At 41.6% G+C, this 21,537-nt stretch overlaps 2 long non-coding RNA genes across 3 annotated transcripts in view; one reads left to right on the top strand and one right to left on the bottom strand.

Moving 5' to 3' along the window:
- Positions 1-222: 222 nt before the first annotated feature.
- Positions 223-21,537, top strand: part of LOC129143330 (uncharacterized) — a 296,072-nt gene continuing 274,757 nt past the window's right edge. For both annotated transcript variants that reach the window (XR_010149875.1, XR_010149874.1), the window contains exon 1: positions 223-487. This is a non-coding gene — a long non-coding RNA (uncharacterized LOC129143330). The remainder of the gene's footprint in view (positions 488-21,537) is intronic.
- LOC107973915 (uncharacterized) lies at positions 3,282-18,786 on the bottom strand. Its single transcript, XR_001716433.2, has 4 exons — positions 18,747-18,786; positions 7,185-7,238; positions 4,248-4,324; positions 3,282-4,102 (listed from the first exon to the last, which is right to left on the bottom strand). It is a non-coding gene; the product is annotated as an uncharacterized LOC107973915 (long non-coding RNA).

Here is a 21,537-nt window from a genome sequence, read left to right as displayed (position 1 = left end):
CTTAAAGAGCTGTAAAACACTGAAAGTCAAGGAAAGTCACAGAGGCCTCATAGAATCACATAACTTGAAATGATGTATTTAGACAATGCCTAGTTCTCCACTGAAGACACCTTACAATAACTTTGGTCCATTTCAAAGTATTTTACATTTTTTTGCTTTATTTATATATGTTTGATTGTCTGATAGTAACACTTTCTTTGAGGTAACAGACTGTACTTTCAGGAAAAGAAACTGATCTGTAACTTCCTCTTCGAACAACTTCAGCAAGCCAGGATGAAACGTTTGTGGGTAGTGTCTTAGTCCATTTAGAGTTTCTATACAGAAATACCTGAGGCTGGGTAATTTATGAAGAAAAAAATGCTTATTTGGTTCACGATTCCGATGGCTGGAAGATTGGGTATCTGCTGAAAGCCTCAGGCTGCTTCTGCTCCCGGTGGAAGATGAAGGGAAGCTGGCGTGTGCAGAAATCACATGGGTGAGAAAGGAGGTGAGAGAGAGAGGAGCGGTACCAGGCTCTTTTTAACAACCAGCTCTCGCTGGTACTAATAGAGCGAGAGCTTATTCATGACCATGAAGACAGTGTCAAGCCATTCATAAAAAATCCATCCTGGCTGGGCATGGTGGCTCACGCCTGTAATCCCAGCACTTTGGGAGGCCAAGGTGGGCAGATCATGAGGTCAGGAGATCAAGACCATCTTGGCTAACACGGTGAAACCCTGTCTCTACCAAAAATCCAAAAAAGAAAAAAAATTAGCCAGGTGTGGTGGCAGGCACCTATAGTCCCAGCTACTCAGAAGGCTGAGGTAGGAAAATTACTTGAACCTGGGAGGCGGAGGTTCCAGTGAGCCGAGATGACACCACTTCACTCTAGCCTGGCAACAGAGCGAGACTCGGTCAAAAAAAAAAAAAATCCATCCCCATGACTCAAACACTTCCTATTCCTATTAGGTTCTGTCTCCCACAATGGGGATAATTTTAATATGAGGCTTGGGGGAACAAACATCTAATCTATAGTGGGTAGCTTTCAGGTTAAGGGGGGAAGGGTGAGCAGAAGTCCATTTTGTGTGGCCATAGGGTGTGCATAGGTATACCTCTTCTGAGACAACAGTTACAGTTAAGTTTTGGACCAAATATTAACCTAAGTTGTTGCATCTAGTGTAGTCTCTGCTCTAACTTGAGCTACATCCTGTGGGCACATGAAAATCTTGAAAGGTTACAATTTGGAGTTCCTTCAGGAGCAGAAAAGCATAGCATCCCTCTTCCACAATTTTTTTTTTTTAAGTGCTCCTGTGGGTAGGCTCTGCTAGGTATTAGGGAAAGAAGAAGTGTCTGTCAGAACAGTCCTTAATGCGAAAAGGGCTTGGATACATGGAGAGGAGGTCTTTGAAGTGAAAGGAACATCATGAGAGGAGAGCACTCAGAAACCTCCACAGTAATGGTTTTCTGAGAACATGCGTTCTTTCTTTTTGTTAAAATAATTGATTAGGAGGCTATTAGACTGGCTACTATGTAAGCAAATGGAAACCCAAGTCAGTGTAAATGGTCATATTCTAGGAAAATGAAACTTAAGCTTAACCAACCAGAACTGCCAATTAATTTCTAATTAGGGACTTTCCACTGGAATAGTCCAAATTAAACTTCTGCTCCATTTTAACCAATTGTATTTTCTTTACCTTGCTTCTGAGAGTCACCCTGTGAAAGTTTCACCCTATGAAATTCTTCCTCTCATGCCCTATTGGTGGAGCCCAAACCACCTGCGATCTGGAGCTTCCTGATTCATGAATTGCTGTCTGCTCAAATAAAATTTCAATGTGGCTAACTTTATCTTTTAACACTTTCATCAGAGTATTGTCACAAGGATGTAAAAATATATATCGCTGAAAACTCAGTTCTGATTGTTTTTTTTTTACCTCATAGCTCAGACCAAAAGAGGCCATTTAAAGTTGAGTAGTGAAAACAGAAAAGAAACTTAAACTTTTTTTTTTTTTTTTTTTTTGAGACAGGGTCTCACTCTATCACCCAGGCTGGAGTGCAGCGGCACAATCATGGCTCACTGCAGCCTTGACCTCTTGGGCTCAAGCGATCCTCTTGCCTCAGCCTCCCCAGTAGCTGGGACTACAGGCATGCACCATCATGCCAAGCCAATTTTTAAACATTTTTGTAGAGATGGGGTCTTGCTATGTTGCTCAGGCTGGTCTCGAACTCCTGTGCTCAAACAATCTTCCCATCTCGGTTTCCCAAAGTGCTGGGATTACAGGCATGAGAGGAATTTAAACTTTTTAAAGATGGAGGCATGGATATTTAGTTAGGAAAACCAATGTGCCTGAAGTGGCTCAGTATTTCTGAGTCATGAGATCATGGATGACATTAGTGGTGAATACAAAATCATCCTCCAGGTTTGGATTTGAAAGGTGACTCTTGAGAATTTACTTTTTGATGGAGCATTTAGTGCAAGCTATTGTTTTAAATCACAAAGCTCTATCTGCATACTCATTTTTTTTTTTTTTTGCGCTTTCTCCAGTAAGTAAACATTGGTGGAGAGGTTTATCTTCTCCTTGCATTAGAATTTTTGAAACTCCATTGTGAATAATAGTAGTTAACCGAACTCCAAGTCTTAGCACTTGGTCTGAAAAGAAAGGAAGAAGACACCAACCTTCCTTTAAAACCTTTAAGTTTGTTTTTTTTTTTTTTTTTTTTTAACATACAACGTGTTTGCTACATTACATCTGTGCATTACAGATAGCTTGAAAGCCAGACGTAATTTGTGATTCTAACTAATTTTCATGATTTTAGCTTTAATGCAAAATAGCTGGGGTTTTTGGATTGGGTTAGGATCTTGCTGTAAAAGTATGAAAATGAAACTAGACTTTATCTCCTTTCTGAGTAAACATACAGACAAAAATATGTCTGTGAAGCTTGAGAGCATATGATAATTTTTTTTTCTTATGGGAATACTTAGCACAATAATGAAGTTAACCCAGAATGGAGAATTACTTCTTTCTGCATTGTATTTATATCAAGTCCAATATCTCAAAAAGAAGTTGGCTCAGAATCGTTGATTTAAAATAGGTCATTGGTGAATTAATGAAACATAACACCCCAAATTCTCAGCTGAATTAAATAAATAAGCCAGATAGAACCCCTGGTAGATACAAATGTCTAGTTTACATCTCCCAAGTAACTAAGAGAGTGATTACTGAATCGGGGAAGAAGGGCAGAGTTTGACATATGGAGTGATTTATGAGTCCCTGTTCCATGGGAAAACATCAGGCTAAAATCAATTCAGGTTTTACTTGCATTGTATTCTCTTTCAAACTGGATGAGGATTCAGGAATAGTCGGTATGTTAGGTGTGTAAAGATACAAATTCACATCGTGTGCTTGGAAGTGTTTCTCCTCCTGTAGGTGCATCTCAATAGTGCATGAATAAGATTGAGGAGGACAGATGAGGTGGTCTCCACTTCTTAATCAATACTAGAAGCTGAAGTTGAAATGAGAGAATGGATAATTGAAGGTATTTTAACATTCTCTTTGGCACCTAGAAAAAGTGGGAGTTATGGTTTTTGAGAATTGTGCATTCAGATTTACCACACCTATAGGACAGCTGGAAAGAAGACAAGTGAGAAAAACAGAGACACAGAGAAGGGCTTCAATTCCTTAGTGGTCGCACATTCCTAGGCTACCCGGCAATGGCCAGGTCCTTGGCTGTCATTTGGTCTTCAAGTCCTCTGCTACTTGTAAAAGAGATTAAGGGCTAAAGTGCTCCCTGGTGAGGTAGAAACATCAACTTTTGCTCGACCTGATAGAACTGTAAGGTTGGAATATCCCTGGATGGCTGTTCCAGAAGAGCCAGCCTATCCGTCCATTGCTATTATTCTTATTACTAAAAATTTATTTCCACTTGACAACAGTGGCTGCTGTAAAACCGCCTCTCCAGTGACAGTTGTTTCAAGGAGCAGAACTGCCTGAAGTCCCAGAGTGTCTGCTAGTGGTTGTCTTCTGGGTGCCTCCCAGATGGCTGGAGGATTATGGCCTCTGGGATTTCCCCTTCTTGCCTGGGGTGTGAGGTTGACGGTAGAGAGGATGCCAGATCCGAGGAGCTCCTGAGGGACAATAGCACAGAAATTCTGAGTGGGAAATGGAAGGGCTAGAATCGCAGTGGTGCCATAAACTTGAAATTGAGTGTTGAGAATAGAGAGGTTGAGAAGAGAGCTGAAATGATTGAATAATATTAACAGTGTAACCAACCTTAAGATATCTCCTTCTAACTACATAGAGGAACAATTGGGCTGTGACTCTTGAGGTCATTCCTTATATTTTGAGACCTAGAATGTGTAAGACAAAAATATTTCACAGAGCAGTGAGATTGTCCCTTGCAACATCAGCCGGGTATAATTGATGGCCATGGTATGACCTAAGAGGTGTGAGTGTGAGCTAATGAGACTGGCTCTTGTGTGAGGATTAAGTAATTTGTGCCTTCTTCATGGTAACACTTCATTTAATGTTCTGAAAACAGTGAAACACAAAACCAGTGGGAGGCAAGAGAAAACCCTCTTTCATCCTAAATCAGTGGCTGAAATATCTCAATTCAGAGCTGGTCCACCCATGCCTCTCAAATCTTACAGTAACTCTAAACTGGGGGAAAAAAGGGATTCAAATTCACCCCATCTTTAAGCAAATTATTTTTCTTTAAAAATAATTTAAAAAATACTTTAATAGGGTTCAGAACACATTACCCCAAGTAATCCCAAAATATGCTTCTTTAGCATAAGGTTTATTTTGAGCTGGTTATTTTGAGAACCTGCAGACACAGGAGACACTTTGAAAACAGAAGTTACCCTTTTGTAAGAGAAATTTATACCTATGAAGGAAATCTTCACTTTTAAGGATATCTCCCTCTCCACACCAGGAAGATAGGGCTGACTAAATCACTAGCGACTCTTATCAATGGAGAAAGTGTGGACTTACATCTGCAAAATAAACCTGGTTCTTGTTTATTGCACTTTTCCTGAACACCTCCCCATAACCATGTCTTTCTCCACACTCCTCTTTCTTTGTTTCAGGGGACGATAGTATTTAAGTCTGAAGTCTAAGACAATTCTTTATCTAGCCTTGAGATTTAATCTTTGAGATTTCCCAAAGTTATTGCTCGTGTATACAGGAGGTATACATATTAACTTCTGTTTATTTTTCTCTTGTTAATCTGTCTTTTGCTGCAGGGAATCCCAGCTAAGAACCATGGAGGGTAGAGAGGAAATTATTTTTCCTCTCTTATACTTACTTGCACAGGGCAAAACTTTTAAGTTAGCACATACAAATGTAGAGAAAAAGTAAATTTCCATCCCCAACCCCTAATTCTTCTTCCCAAAGACAATAGCTGAGAGTATTTTCTGGTATAAGCTACCAGAGGCAGTCTTTCCAAATTCAAATGTGTATGTGTGTGTTTATGGATCTATCATCTTTTTGATACACACACTTATGTAAGTACATGTGTGCCTATGTGTATATGTGTGTTTCCCTACCCTCATAACTATTAGCATATTATACATACTGTTCAGCACTTTGCTTTTTTACATATCTTGAATAGCATTTCCTATGTTTGTCTCATTTTTTAATGCCACAGTGAATATTTTAATACACATTTCTTTGTACATAAATATAAATAAATCTGTGGGATCAGTTCCAAAAGAGTAGAATTTCTGTGTCAAAGAGTATATACATTTTTAATTTTGATATATATTGACAAAATTTCCTCCAATTCACACTTGCAGGGGAGAAAAGAGATTGTTTTCCGTATACCCATCTAGGTTCTATGGCTAAGACCCATGAATCAAACTGATAAAAGACAGATTGATAAGAGAAAAAGGTTTTAATTACAGATATATGCATGGGAGTTCATAAAGAGAATGATGGCTCAAGGAGGTGGCTAGAAGATGGAGGCTTATATACTATTTTTGGGTAACCAAAGAAAAAAGGATTTGGGGCTTTTGGACAGGGCAGCAAATTATGGAAGGGTGAGGATGTAACCGCCCAATGGGTTCACTTTGCCCACTGCCTAGAGATAGCTGATTTATCAAGACAGGGAAATTGCCATGGAGAAAGAGTAATTCACACAGAGCCACCTGTGTAGGAGACCGGAGTTTTATTATTACTCATATGAGTCTCCCCAAGTGTTTGGAGTTCAGAGTTTTTAAAGATAATTTGGTGAGTAGGGGCTTTGGAAGTGGGTAGTGCCGACTGGTCAGGTTGGAGATGGAATCGTAGGGGGTTGAAGTGAGTTTTTATTGCTGTTTTCTGTTTCTGGGTGATGGTTGAGCCAGATTACCAATCTGGGTGGTGTCAGCTGATCCATCAAGTGCAGGGTCTGAAAAATATCTTAAGCACTCATCTTAGGTTTTATAACAGTGATGTTATCCCCAGGGGCAATTTGGGAAGGTTCAGACTCTTGGACCCTAAACTGTAAATTCTAATCTTGTAGCTGATTGGTTAGTACTGCAAAGGCAGACTGGTCCCCAGGCAAGAAGGGGGTCTTTTCGGGAAAAGACTTTTATCAATTTTGTTTCAAAGTCAAACCATGAACTGAATTTCTTCCCAAAGTTAGTTTGGCCTGTGCCAGGAATGAACAAGAACAGCTTAAAAGTTAGAAGCAAGATGGAGTTGGTAAGGTCTGATTTCTTTCACTGTCATAATTTCCTTGGTTATAATTTTGCAAAGGCGGTTTCGAGGAGAGAAAATGTTTGGTAAATAAAGATTGTCTTTTATTCAGATAAGAGTCTCTCATGTGATAAGAATCGTCTCTGGAAATAGCTCTCTTCCTGGTTAAGAGACATCTTTACAAATGGAAATTCCTTTAAAAATATATATTTCCTTTATGCAAGGGGACATTTATACACTGTTTTTAGGCATTTTGAGGGAGATAAAGAGGTTTTTCTGTATCTGCTCATTCTCAGTTGCCTTTAGCTCAGAATATTCTCTATGCCAAAGTGGTGTATTTGGGGCCACATATTCTTCACACTCACACCAGCAATGCCTCAAAGTTGTTTTTCCCTTAAACTCCTGCTCACACAGTCCAGGTTTTTGATAGAGCTAACAACAATTTAATTTCTTCTTTCTGTCTCTCTCTTCCATCTATCCAAAGTGGGGTTTTTATGTAATATTAGCAACTTCCAAAAAACAAGTTGTTACCTAGATAATGCAGCTCTTCTTACATACTGTTCCTGTTGTCTGAAGTTACGGGAGCTGCAGTATTAACAGAATAAATGCAGTTGATTTGATTTGGTAGAAATGGCTTGAATTTAATCTAATATTTGATTCTAATTTAATTATACAATTGTCCTTAGTCCCACTACTGAAAGCAAGAGGACATAGTTCTTACTTCCAGGTAGCTTAAATTGTTCAGCAATTAAAAGGAAAACAAAAGATCTGGAAAAATTGTTAGTAAGATGCTTTGAAATATTTGTGGACAAAAGTGTATATCTGGATATAAATCTCTTTATGGCATACACAATTGCATGAACATCAGCATATACTTGTTTGCCTGAGGCCTGAATGGAATCTGAATGTGATAAAAAAATAAAGGAATAGACCAGCAGTGAATTGAAGCTGTCCTTTTGGTGGTCAATTCCAAGGGAGTGAGGAGCAGATTGGAATTGAGCAATGGGAAGAGTATAGTTGGCTTTTCAGGAATTTGGCTATGATAGGAAAAGAGAAGGAAAGGAGGATAGGAAAGGAGAGTCATTGGAAACGAGAAAATACAAGACTCAGAGGAAAAAGGTTGTGGTGCAGCTCAGAGAGGCTGGGCTCCCAGGTATGAGAGGAAAGAAGGGAGGACACTGCTGATAAAGGGGAGTGGGCAATTAGTGATGCCCATTGAGATAGCTCAGAGCGGAGGTAAGAGAAGTTGGTTTGTTTAATAGAGGGGATACAGGACTCGGATGTCAGCCAGGTGTAAACCCTGGGTCAACCACCCCTAGGTTTATGACCTTTACATGTCTGAGTTTTCTTGCTTGTAATGGAGGTGTCATGGTTATCATAAGGCTGAAGGTTTGAGGCACAGGAAGATGTCTGGTTCCATTAGCTTGGGAACACAGAGCACAGTATCAAAGATGATGGCTTTGGGAGATGTGGATGGACAGGGAACAATGATATAGGAGTTAAAAAGGAATTATTTAGGCAGATGGTGAGTGTATAAGAGTCCTCGGTAAGGTTTCCTTTTGAATAAAAGGCAGCCCCCACATCATTTTCTTTTCTAACAAAGAGCAGCCTGTAAAATCAAGCTGCAGACATAGACAAGCAAGCTGGAAGCTTGCATGGGTGAATGCCGGCAATTGTGCCAATACGAAAAGGCTATCTGGGACTAGGCGTGTTCAAAATGGTGGTTCCATCTCCTCTTCTCTTTGCCAGCCACGTGTACAGTAAGAAGCAGGCGACATGGCGCAGGCCAGGCAAAAACCTCATTTGCATAATAAGATTAGGGTGGGGCAGCCAGTTTCCCCGTGCATTACGTAAACGTCACACCTGGCCCAACCAATCTTTGGGCCCTATTTAAATCAGACACCGCTTCCTCAAGCCTGTCGGTAAAATCTGGTGTACTCCGCTATGGGTCAGAAGTCCCATTGGGGTGCCCCCTCTGTCCCAGGAGAGAGAGCTGTTCTCCTTTCTCTTTCTTTTGCTTATTAAACCTCTGCTCCTAAACCCACTTCTTGCGTCGGTATGCTTGATTCTCTTGGCCTGAGACAATGAACTTCAGGTATTTACCCCAGATGACACCGCTTCAACATTGTAAAGCCCATCTTTAAAATACAGGTGTTTAAAGACATCTCTGCATTAAAGGAATGGTTGAAGGGAAAAATCCCAAGTAGCCACATGAATATGGCTATTTAGAGACAACCGTGACCACTGTTTAAAAAGTGATCTATGCCTGTTCAATAGGCAGTGGAGGTAGCTTAGGAAAACTACTGGCAGGACTGGACTATAAGCACAGAGATATGTCAAACAGGACCGCATGTGCAAATCTCCTTTCAGAAAGAATGTAAACTTATGCTTTTGGTCCATTTTCCATTTTTACCGTCATGCTCTGAGGTGTTACTGAGCCTTGAAAAACCCCCATGTTATTAAATACAAAAGCAGTGAAGGGCAACACTTGGGCTATCAGTATATTGGTGCAGTTGCAACAGATTTTGAATCATTTCCTTGATGAGATCTGGTCTCCAAAATACAGCCTGTATTGTTTCAGGAAAAGAGTTGCTTTCTTCCCATGTTAGGAGACTCTGGTTTGGCCAGCAGAGGTACAGAGATAAGCCATGTGGGATTCAGGAGATGCTTCCTCTGCATCAGGAGGTGTTTGTTTATCTTGCCTTTCCTCTCACAATAGCCAGTTATCAGATAATGTTATCTCTTATATGAGATGTATTCTCCAAGGTGAAAAGTGGTACAGGGCTCAAAAGACATCCTCTGACACTGAAGGGTGTTAGAATCAGGTAAGAGTCCCCAAAAGCCATCTGCATTGTAAGGGTTTCACTTATGTATTACAGATTACTGTTCCTGCAAGGATATCAAAACACTCTACAAGCATTATGTTATTTATTCTCATTTTAAATTGATAACAAAGAGAAGCAGAAATAAGCTGATATTAGATGCTTGCCCACACTCACAGGATCAGTCAAGAAAACACGTTACCCCCAGGGTAAGGACTCGAGGCATTTTCACGTTGGAGGAGCTCCCAAAAAGGCAAAACCAAAGATCCCTCATCAAGGTTTATATTCATACCCATCTTTCCAGATGGCCACAGCTTCAACCTGGCTGAAAATTTGAGAATGCAACCTTCGGCCCTGCCTGCTACCTTGAAAAAAAAAGTCGTGGCCATTGATTGAGTGTAATGACGCCCAGCTGCGGGGTTTCCTCACCACTAGCTCTTGCAGGGGAAATAGGGCTATAAACTCAGACCCCTCTTGAGGCATGGAGGGAAGAAACTGTCTGGGTCCTTGCTTGACACCTGGACCTCACCGTGGTGCAAAGTGAAACTCATCAACTCAGGTGGCCAAGAAAAGCAGATGTTTAGCACACCTAAGTGTAAAGTGTGGGGGAAATGGCTTTATGGGCCTTTGGCTGAGATGCTCACATTGAATGTTCTGCATAGGAAGTCATCAGGTACTGGAATAGTATAAACAGACCTTACTTCATGGAGTAATTTACTTTGGATTGGTGGCAACAGCAACAATATCTAGCACAAAGGAACACAAGGATCTACTTTTTATTGGAAAGATTTTCCAACCAGCAAGGGCTGCTTGTAATGAAAACTAGGGGCATTGCTTCCTTAATTTTAAGTGGTTATTCATCATCAGAGGGGATGATGTTGACTTGTGACAGTATTTCCCAAAGCAGTTTCCATGGTGTGGTTGCCTTAGTCTCTCCAACCACCCGTGGGAGGCGTAGGGATTATTGTCACTAGTAAACCCATGGGGAAACCGAGGCTTAGACGGCTCGAGAAATTTGCTCAAGGGCACACAGCCAGTAAATAGTGAGAAAGAAACTGAAGTTAAGTCTAAGTTCAGAGCTCCTTTTACCCAACTGGTGTTTCTCAAAGTGTGGTATATGCCACTGGTGGGATGTGAGATAATTTCAGGTAATGCATGAATGGAAATAGAAACATTTTAATATTTAGGCTTTTATTTTAATCTAATTTAAAAGGGGGACAAGAAGAATAGCATAGGGGTTAACTCAGGTGAACTCAGGCTAAACTCAAGTTCCAGAGCCATCCTACCTGGATTCTAATTCCAATTTATGACTTATGATGTGATTATTTCCTCATTAGTTTAAGTCTCAATTTCCTAATCTGTAAATTGGGGATAATAGTAGCCCTACCTCACAGGGTTATTGCAAAGATTCAATGAGTTAATATTTGTAATGAGTTAATATTTGGTTACATTATGAGAGTTCTATAGGTGTTTATTAAGGAAATAAAAAATACATGGAACTTATGATTGCATTGGATATTTTGAACTTAGAGTAAAATAGGCATTTAAGTAAAAGAAAAAGATTGGAATAATTTGAAGTAAAATAGGTAACTAATAGCACAGGTAATGGTCATCTATGAAGACAATGACTAGTCTATATCAGGTAGGACAGTAGCACAAAGAAGCCTGAGCCCACTAGGAGGCACCGGGGGCTGGACTGCATTGCCTCGCTTCTGGAGGGAAAGATGGCAGTGGAAGTCTCAGCCTGTATCAGGACATTTGCTTATGTTTTGTATCCATTTACCCTCTCCTCTATTCTGAATAAGTCATCTTCCCAGGCAATGTTCCTTAGACCTGTGCATGAAGACTCACTTTAGCAAGGAGTACAGTTCCAATCACTCTACCAGGCTCCAGGACAAGAAAACCAAGAAAAGCCACCTTGGTTCCTTGCTCTGAACACCTTAGTCGGAGTGTCAGAGGCAGAAAGGTGGAAGCCAGGCCAGACCCAGGGTGCTGGAGGCAGGGGACTTGGGGGAACTGGGACAAGGAAAGGAACTATCAATTCAAAAAACCAGACACCATGACCCTAAGAAGGAGACGGGAGGAGAAATGCTTTAAAGTGAGTCATCCTGTTTCAACACCAGACAGTTACCTCAGTGAAATGAAGGGGAACAAAATTTGCTGATACCATCATTCCCATTCACCAATAGCAGAAGAAAGAAATGAATATGCCATTTGTAGTGATTCCCCTTTAGGCACAGATTTACCATAACCTGCTCCTCCCTGGCTTGAGGTCTTTGCTCTGGCCAAGGATCATACGAGGATAAAAGCATCCCTGTCTTGTTTACTTGAGTTTGACACCCTACTCCCTAATTAGCTGCTTCTCTGAGACCACTCTCTACTTGAACCCGTGTACACTGACGACATTCTTCCCACAAGTCGCTAATAAACACAGCAACCTAAAATCACAGAGTGAAGTAAGTGGAGCAACAGGGCTTCTTCCTTGATGGCAGTCACCGAAGGCTCTGGGCTGGAAGCCACATAGGCTTCAGGTCACTTGTCACTCTGGGCCAGTGGGACGTTGGAAGTTTTCAGACTCTCAGTAACTTGAGAAATCTGAGCTTCAGCAAAAGTCCTATAGTCAGGTAGGTTTAGACTACCTGGTTCAGATGGGTTCTTTCTCCTCTGGCTACTCCAAGGTAATTCAAGTTGATAAATTGTAGTAGAAAGGTACTGATCAACATAAGCAAAGGTTCAGTTTACTGGAAGGATTGGTGGTAGCTAAGAGAACTGAAGAAATAACTGGATCATCAGATCTTGTAAGGCAGAGAAAATACAGACTATCCCAGAAATATCCAATAACAATAACTAACATTCATTGAGAGCTTCCTATGTTCCAGCCCTTGTTCTAAGCCCTTGGCATGCGCTAATTCATCTGCTTCTTAATACAGTGCTGTAAGTTGGGTATACTTGTTATGCTGTGGGTAAAAGAGTTACAAAACCTAATTGACCTTTCGTTAACTGCCTGTTCTCTGGAAACCAGTTATGATGCTATGTGTCAACCATGATGCTAGGAGACATTGCTTATGGTAAAAATGACCCTTGATTGGGAAATTGCTCCTAGACTGACAGAACTATAAATACCTGTTAGGAAGCTCTAGTTTTGGGCTTCTCTGACTTTTACAACTTACATGTCCTTATGGGAGGACCTGAAAGCTATGCCTCTGGAATTGTTGCAAGAACTACCAGCTATTGGAGAAGAAGAGGGTGAAGGGGGAGGAGAGGTCATGAGGTTTTTAATCTGGAGCAATTCCCACCTGATGTGGATCTTAAGCCTAATTTTTATTGTGTGGACTATTGAAAGGACTCTTGCGCTGAAGAACATCTGATATGCTTCTCAATAAACTGATGCCAAATGTGGAGCTTTTGGTGCTTATTGCTGTCTTGTGAGTCTTAATGTTTATTTGAACCTAAGAAGACCCCAATGGGCAGTGCATATTGCTTTTCTGCAGAAAAAAATGAGGCAGAGAAAAGTAAACCTAAGTAATCCACAGTCACATGGACAATAAATAGTAGAGCCATGTTCAGTCTTGGGCCAGCTGGTTCTAGTACTCATGTGGTGCCACATGTTGCCTCTCAAACAATTGTCCAGTCTCTGTAGGGCACAGTGTTCTGGAGCTCAAACAAGTGTCCAGTCTCTGTAGGGCACAGGCTTCTGGAGCTCAAACAATTGTCCAGTCTCTGTAAGGCACAGCCTTCTGGAGGAATTTGCTCCTGTTAGTTCCAGTTTTGGGTCTGTCAGCTCAAGATGCAAATTCCTGGGGAAGAGAGGTGGCCTCACTGTGCCGTGAACCCATTTCTGGCCAGGAGAGGGACAAGTGATTTGAATGAAAATTCCAAGAGGCAAATCAGAAGAGAGTGAGTGTGAATTTGACACAAGCAATAAATGCCCACTTCCACTGGTGTTGGATTGGGCTCTAGGACAGGTCCATACTGAGCATTCGTCTGCAATATATTTGTCATTGCTATTGCCATTGGTGTTAATGTTGAACACATATCAGGGGAACCTCTCTATTTGGTAGATTCTCACAATACCCTCTGTATTTAGAGACAGTATTTAGAGAGCCCTGAGAAGGCAAGTATTCCACAGTGTGGTTTTGCAATATTAGGCAGGAAAGGTGTCCCTGGGTGAGACTGTGAAGTAGCTAAACTCCTTCAGAGGCTGGAAACACAGCTAGTAATTGACAGTTGGAGGCAAGTGGGAGAAGAAAAAGGCTTGTTGTGGGGAGAGGCTTTGGAGGGCCAGAGCTTGCTGGATCATGGGAACACATTACGCTGGGTCGGGAAACAGGTTCTTGTCCCCTCCAGGAGAGGAAAGGTTAGCAGTTGGGTAGGCTTGGAGAGGGTGAGGTTTGGGATAGAAGAGAGAGCTGGGTGACAGGATAGGTGAGGTATTTGGAATCAAGTGATAAGTTCCAGTGGGGCCATTAAACCAGAGAGGAGTTAGTGAGTTTGCTGTGTCAGGAGTGTTCGCTGAGGATGTGCCTTCAGGGGATACATCATTCCAAAAATACGTCTGGGACCACAGTGTCCACTGACAGTGACAGCTCAAGGCTTCTGGGATGGCTGTGTCTGGTGGTTCAAGGCCTGTTCCTCTGAGGGCTGTGGGTTGGGCAGGGGTCTCCATCACTGTCTGTCTTTGAATCTGCCCTTTCTTCAGGCTCTAGCCCCTCCTCCCACTTCGTTGTGACTCTCTCTGGGCCTTGCCTCCTGGTCACTTCATACTTTGGAAGTTTTTCCTTCTTCCCTCCTAACCCAAGGTCTCGAGGTATCACTGGTTGCCTGGCTAGCTAATGTGAGAAATAAATTCAAAGAATAAGGCTGGTGTTAGTGACTGAAGAGTTTACTTGTTTTATAAAATATATTTGTATTTAACTAGTCCTTGAGAACACAATGTGGGAATCTCAGACATTGAGACATTTCTTCTGATTGACAGAAAGAAATATTTTTAAGCAGAAGGACTTTTGGCCAGACCTCAAACCTTATGAAAAATTTGGCCAGGGAAGAACTTGAAAAAAATGAAACCTGGCTAACACGTATGCATGTTGCTTTGTAAAGTAATGCCCTCCTTGTCACTGGGTGTGTAGAGGCAGAATGATTACCAGTTAGAGTTTTCTCAGAGATGCCAATTAGGAAGATTAGATTAGTGGTATCCTTTTGCAAATGATTTTTTCTGTGGGACTTCAATGCAATGAGGTAGAAATGACTACCGTATTAGGATTCACAGACTTCTTTCATTTTCTCTGCCTACCAAGGGTTCATACAGGCTACAGCAGCACCTGGGCTTTGCTGTGTGGGGCAGACTGAGGGCAAACAATGGGAAAATAAAAACCCAACTGGTGAAGTCAGACAGGCTAAGTTGAGCTACATAAAGGGGAACTGAGCCAGACAAGGGAGGAAAGAGAGGTGGAGGAACCTCACAGGTTGGTTGTCGTGGAAAGTTTTTGTTCTGGCTGTGAAAGTAAGAAGGAACATAAGATTTCAGGAAGCACCTGCCATCTGGATGAAGGAGATTGAGAATGGCAGCAATTGGGAGTAATGGATTTTAAAGATATCTTGGTGTGCATTAAATGCGCTCTTCACCCCTTGGGCTTTTTCTTTAGAGACTGAGTATAGATTTGAATTGCTTTAGATTATATACTTTTTGAATGACAGCTGTTTCTTTGAATGTGACTCCACACCAAGATTGGACCACAAAGCTGTCTGGCATTTACAGAAGAAGCCAAATATAACATGGATCAATGGTAAACCACTCTTGATAAATACAGAGCGGGCATCTCAGAGACCCCGTTAGCTTCACCCTTGTGTCCTGAGATGCTGGCTCTAACCCTGGGGGCTCTGTGAAGTCCAGTCTGAAATCACCCTCTAGATCCACCCACAGTCCCTTCCAACTCTAAAAGTCATTGTGCAATGCCAGCCTTGCCTCACTTTTAGTCACAGACACTGACCACAGGGAAATGTAGACTCTTTCTGATTACACATCTGAGTTGCCACATTTTGGAAAAGATGCCCTTGGCATGGAGCCTCTCCTGGCTCTGGGCCGTGGGGTGTGGTTATGTGAATGGGACCCACTGTGGTGCCATGGAGTCCAGGTAACATGACCCAGTTCTCTGCCTTGCCTCAGAGCGGACGTCTAGTTACCACCGCCAGCCTCTGCAAGACTGCTCTGATTACCCAATATTTTCCTCTTGTCTGCAGACATGACTTCTCATAAATCCCTTTGCTGTATCCCCTTTGGAACAGGGCTCGAGGGTTTAAACCAATTTGTTCAGCGGGACCCTGGGCATCAGGCAAACAAGGGATCGTTTGAAATAGTCTGGGAGTGGCCCTGGTCTCAGGCAGGCAGTCTTGCAGGGAACACTGCAGACCGCCTTCCGGAGCAGAATGTTGATGAAGCGAACACTTGCTCCATCAAGGCTAAAGGAACACAAGAGAAGCCCAGGTGTGAAGCCCCCTCTGAGAGGCTGAACGCTGGGTCCTGAGAAGACGTGGCATTGGTGACGACCAGCTGGATGAGATTCCTGTTTTTCCTTGCTGCCCACTGGAGCAAGCTGCAATTGTCTGTCACTGAGAATTTCCATATAGTCATCTGTCTGAGGAACCTACTTATATCCTCCACAGAACCCTTAACAAAAGACTCATGATTGACTTCTTAAATTACAAAAGTAATACGTGCTTGTTTTGACAGATTATAAAATCCCAAAGTGCATGAATTTAAAAGTATCTCCTGCTTTCCCCTACAATTTCCTTCCGAGAGGTAGCTGCTGTGAATGAGCTGGTGTATGCTTTTCCAGAATTTTTTCCACGAGAGGCTTCCATCTCAGTAGACAGAGGATGCAAAATGCCGATGCTATCATTTTAGACTTTGGGAGACAAGCAGGATTTGAGCGATGGGGGCTGGTGAAGGCCTGGTGAGATGCAACGGCCAAACCCCTTGTTCTGGGCCAATGATTTTTCCAGCAGCCAGGCTCCCATCTCATGGGCTACATTTGCTCATATATATATATTTTAATGCAATTTTAATAGCCCACACATGGGTTTGATTTATCTACTTTTATGGCATGAGTTGTGTCTGTGGTCTGGCGCAAAGTCCTCAGTGGGGTGTTTGGCAACTCCCTAGTGCTTCCTGATGAAGAGCTACTTTTAGTTTCTAAAAATCCTTAACATTTTTGTAATGAACTGGGGATGAAGTGGTGAAGGGAATCACATGGGACGTAAGTCCTTGACCAGGCAGTATTTCTTTTTCCCTGTAGGAATTTCCAGAAGTCTTGGGAACAAGGTAAATTCTACCTCTCCTGTTGAATGCCACCCAGGCTGGGCTTTAGCATGGACTCTTAGGTTGAGATTTGTTGGTTAAAGGTCTGTGTTTTCGAACCTCTGTGAGGAATGAGCAGTACCGTGTTAATAAATATAAATGCCTGTGCAGGGCCTAGCAGAGAGTAGGTCCTTCTTTCCCTTTTACCTCTCCTTCAGTTAACAACTGGGCTTCTTAAATACACTGATTAGCCATTGATAACATATATTCGTTCAACAAGTATTTATGGAGCATCAGGCACACTTCTAGGCACTTGGCGTATATTGGTAAACAAACTAAATATTCCTGACACCAAGCAGCTTACAATCAGTGGAAGAAGAAACAAGTAAACCATAGGTGAAGTAAGTAAGTAGATTTTATAGCATCTTAGATGGTGATAAATGTTATGGTAGGAAGAAAAGGGAGAGTGTGGGCATGAGGTGAGGAGGAGGTGTGGTTTTCAACAAGGTTGTTTAGGATGGAGACCCTGAGGAGGTGGGATTTGAGGAAGCTATGAAAAAAAATAAGGGAATTAGGGAAATGCCCAAGGGAAAATCTTTGGCTATTGTCCCAGACGAGGACTTATACTCTCAGTGCTTCCCTTCTGCATGCCAGCCCAATCCTTTATGACATTCTTAATAATTTTAGGAAACTAAAAGTTGTTCTTGATTAGGAAATGACTGAGGAGCAGAGGTGAGGAGTGCCCAGGGAAGACGGTGAGTTTTGGCTCTCCCCAAAGAAATGACCACAGCTGTTACTCCAGACACCAACAATGGCAGAGCCATGCACCGCTGTGTGGCACTTGAGAGTGGCTGAGCACTAAGCATGGCCATAGAGTGAGACGGGCAATAGCATGGCAGAGAGGTGTAGGCTTGGAGGAAGAGGCACCCACAGATGTGATTGGCAGACCCAAAATGATCTCTCTCCTGCTCCTAGACATTCCTGCCTGAAACCATCATCAGGAATATATTCTTTGGGTTTCCTCTTTAAAAGTGCACACAGCATTATGGGGGTAACACATAACTAAAATCAAAATCGTGTTAGTGATTTATCAGTGTTCTCCTTCTGCTGAGAGAGACTCGGAATACAGGGCTTTCAGGAAGGGGCAGAGGAAGGGTAGAGACAAGATACAGAGAGGGTTGGCCAGGCGCGGTGGCTCACGCCTGTAATCCCAGCACTTTGGGAGGCCAAGGTGGGCAGATCACGAGTTAAGGAGTTTGAGACCAGCCTGGCCAACATGGTGAAACCCCGACTCTACTAAAAATACAAAAATTAGCCGGGTGTGATAGCACAGGCTTGTAATCCCAGCTACTCGGGAGACTGACGCATGACAATTGGTTGAACCCAGGAGGTGGAGGTTGTAGTGAGCCGAGACCACGCCACTGCACTCCAGGCCTGGCAACAGAGTAAGACTGTCTAAAAAAAAAAAAAATTTAGATACAGAAGGGGGGCAGACAGGTGCCCTCACTGGCACCTTGGAGTCCTCCCAGCTGAGTTATGTCCATTTACTGATGGAGAGCAACAGGAAAGTCACACTACTCACATTGATTGCTTCCTGATAAATAGAAATACTGCTCAGTCAGTTTTTGACAAGTCTAGCAAAATCTGCCAATTGAGAACTGATGAGGAGAGAGTGGTTGATTTCTTTTAAATTGCTAAATCAGAGAGAGAAATATACTCCATAGTCTCTTCTGACTGCTTGCTAATTTCAAAGCTGCATCCCTACAAGTCTCTACAAGTAGAGATCTTGGCCCAGAATTTCTCATAGAATTCTCAGAGTCCTACAGTAAGGGATTTCAGTTGACTGATTATCCTGTATTGACTGTCCTCCCCGTAGTATATACAACAAATAATTTTTAGTGTGTCCCACTCCCTGCTCAATAATTCTCCCCAGTTCCCTTTTCAAAGACTCCTTTTAGAGGCAGAACCCCTCCCTACCTGTCGTAGTCATGTAAGTGTTATGTTTGTTCTATTTGCATAATAATGCCATGGTAACAGCCCAGGTAATACCATGGTAATAGCCCAGTGTCTACCAGTGTAGTGTCTGCATCTAGTAGGTGCTCGGTAGTGGTTACATGGCTGAATGCTGTTGGGCAAATAAATAATTATAACAATTTATGCTCAATTTTTGTGCAGAAGATTTCAAAAGGCTTTTTAAAAACATTCACTAGGCTGTTGTCTGAATGTTTATGTTCCCCCAAATTCATATGTTGAAATCCTCACCCCCACAGTGATGGTATTAGGAGGTGGGGCCTTTGGAAGGTGATTAGATCATGGGGGCAGAGCACTCATGAATGGGATTAATGCCTTTATAAAAGGGACTGAGACCCTTAACCCCTTGCACTGTGTGAAGTTAGAGTGAGAAGATGGCTGTCTATGAGGAAGTGGACACTTGCCAGACATGGAATCGATCTCAGCCTTATCTTGGACTTCCCAACCCCCAGAACTGTGAGAAATAAATTTCTATTGTTTACCAGGAAACCAGACTAAGGTATTTTATTAAAGCAGCTTGAATGAATTAAGATGTAGTACTCCATTTGATCCTCCCAGTATCCTGGGAGACATTATCATTGTTCTCAGTTTAAATATGAAGAACATGGTTAGAAAGGTTAGGTGAATGAGCAAAAGTCACAGCTGATAAGTGGAATTTGAACCCAGCTCTAGGCTTTTGCTCGAGATTTGCTTTCCATACATAGTAGGCAACACGAATATGTCTTTGTCCTAGATGCCTAAATATACTCTATACCATAGGTAATCAACAAAAATAATGGGTCAGTCTCGTCCGTCATGAAGCTAATTCTTTTTTTTTTTTCATGAACACTAAACCTATATAACTCAAAAGAGTAAAAAAATAAGAATTCTAGCCAGAGTTAAAATCTCGGACACTGAATATCCTCCAACCCTTACCTCCATCCTCCTGCCAAGTTTTGTAGACATGAGACAGGCAATTAAAAAATGATTTTACTTGCACTTTATGTAAAGCAAAAATAATAAGCATTTGCTTCTGCTGTGGGGCATTTTGAGATCTTCTGATAACCTTCACTGTTCGGGCCTGGTTCTCCAATTTGTACAATGGTTCTCAAATTTGAGTGGGCATACATACCAGCTAGGGGGCTTAAAAATTCGGAGTCCTTAGTCACACTTGCCATTTTAATTTAGGAGGTCTGCGTTCAGCAACACCTCAGGGTGGTTCTGGCACAGATGGCATGGTGGACACATTTACGAAGATATTGGCTTACAGCCACTCAGAAAGCTGCTCCTTAAGTGTCTTGAAGCTTTGAGGACATCAACTAGAAACTCCAAAAATCAACACCTTGTTGATCTCACCTGAAGTCTGAATTCAAACACTTTTCAGGCTTTACTTGTATTACGTACTTTGACTGATGGCTGAGGTTTTTCACCACCACCTTGCCATGTGTTTTTATTTGGTTGGAACTCTGGGGCTGTGGAGCAAGGATGATTCCCCTCTTAAAATACCTTCTATTTTTTATAAAGATCAAAAGCACTAGTTGTGTCTGGAGGTCACTGACCTAAATGTCCCACCGATGACTCTCAATGATGCCAGAAGTCGTTTCCAATTGCTCAAATACTGCACCTGCTTCTCTTCTTTCCTTGTTAAATATTTGCTGTCTGTCTGAATTGGGAAAGTTTATTTTGCACCAAATGCAAATGAGGATGGTTTTGACTGATGCTTCATTGTACTTCTATGTGGCTTCCTTTTCTTGAGAATGTGCCGTGGATAGAAGTGCTGTGTATCACTGTTCCTAATGGGCTATTCATAAATGTGCCCCTCTGGTCAATCAGCTTATTTTGTCTGTTCTGTGGCTTTATGGAGGCTTTGTTTGCTCACCTGTAGCAGATGTATTTGGACTCCAGATGTTTTAAAGAATCTTTCCAGGTGGGCCTATATTATGTTATACAGCAGCAATAACTGTTTTACAGGGGTGGCTTTTTAAGAAGTTCTGATTGCTTATTGTTTGGGAAGGTTTGTGGTTCCTAATTAGGCATTTCGTTAGAAGCTGCCCAGGTCTTTTGGTCTACAAAGTGACTCTATTAAGTTGATTTTCTTTCTAATTCCATGTGGTTTTATGTCTACGCTTTGGCGACATGTAAATTTTGTTAAATCGAGGCCCACATATGAGATACTTAGTAAATGACTTTTAGTAGATGATGATGATAGTAAAAAAATCCCATAGAAACTTAGTAAAAAATATGCTTATATTGAAAAAACTTAGAGGAAGCAAAATCTAGCAGGCATGGGAGTGTAGGAATTTTAATATTAAAACAAATTTTGTTAAAAAAATTTTCAACATGTACAAAAGTAGACAAATAATATGTTGATCTCCCTTCTATCTATCACTACATTTTGACAATGTTCAGCTTATGACCAATTGCATTTTTCTATGGCGCTTGTTCTTCCCCCTTCCCTGGATGATACTAGGCAAATCCCAGCCATGTTATATCATTAATATAATTTCATATGTAAATATTTCAGGATGCATTTCTAAAAGACAAGGACTATGCTATTACAATGTAATCACAATACACACAACAGACAATAATCATATCCTCAAAATTGACAGAAATTCCATAAAAACATCAGATATCCAATTAGTCTTCACGTTTCCTTAATTGTCTTAGGAATGCTCCCTTTTTCTCACATGCTTTCTCTTTCTCCACAACTTAAAAAGACTCAGGATTCATACAATGAAATTAGTTAAATATCTTT

Source organism: Pan troglodytes, chromosome 13 (assembly GCF_028858775.2).
Source record: "Pan troglodytes isolate AG18354 chromosome 13, NHGRI_mPanTro3-v2.0_pri, whole genome shotgun sequence".
Classification (NCBI taxonomy): domain Eukaryota; kingdom Metazoa; phylum Chordata; class Mammalia; order Primates; family Hominidae; genus Pan; species Pan troglodytes.
This window is presented reverse-complemented; position numbering and strand designations above follow the sequence as displayed.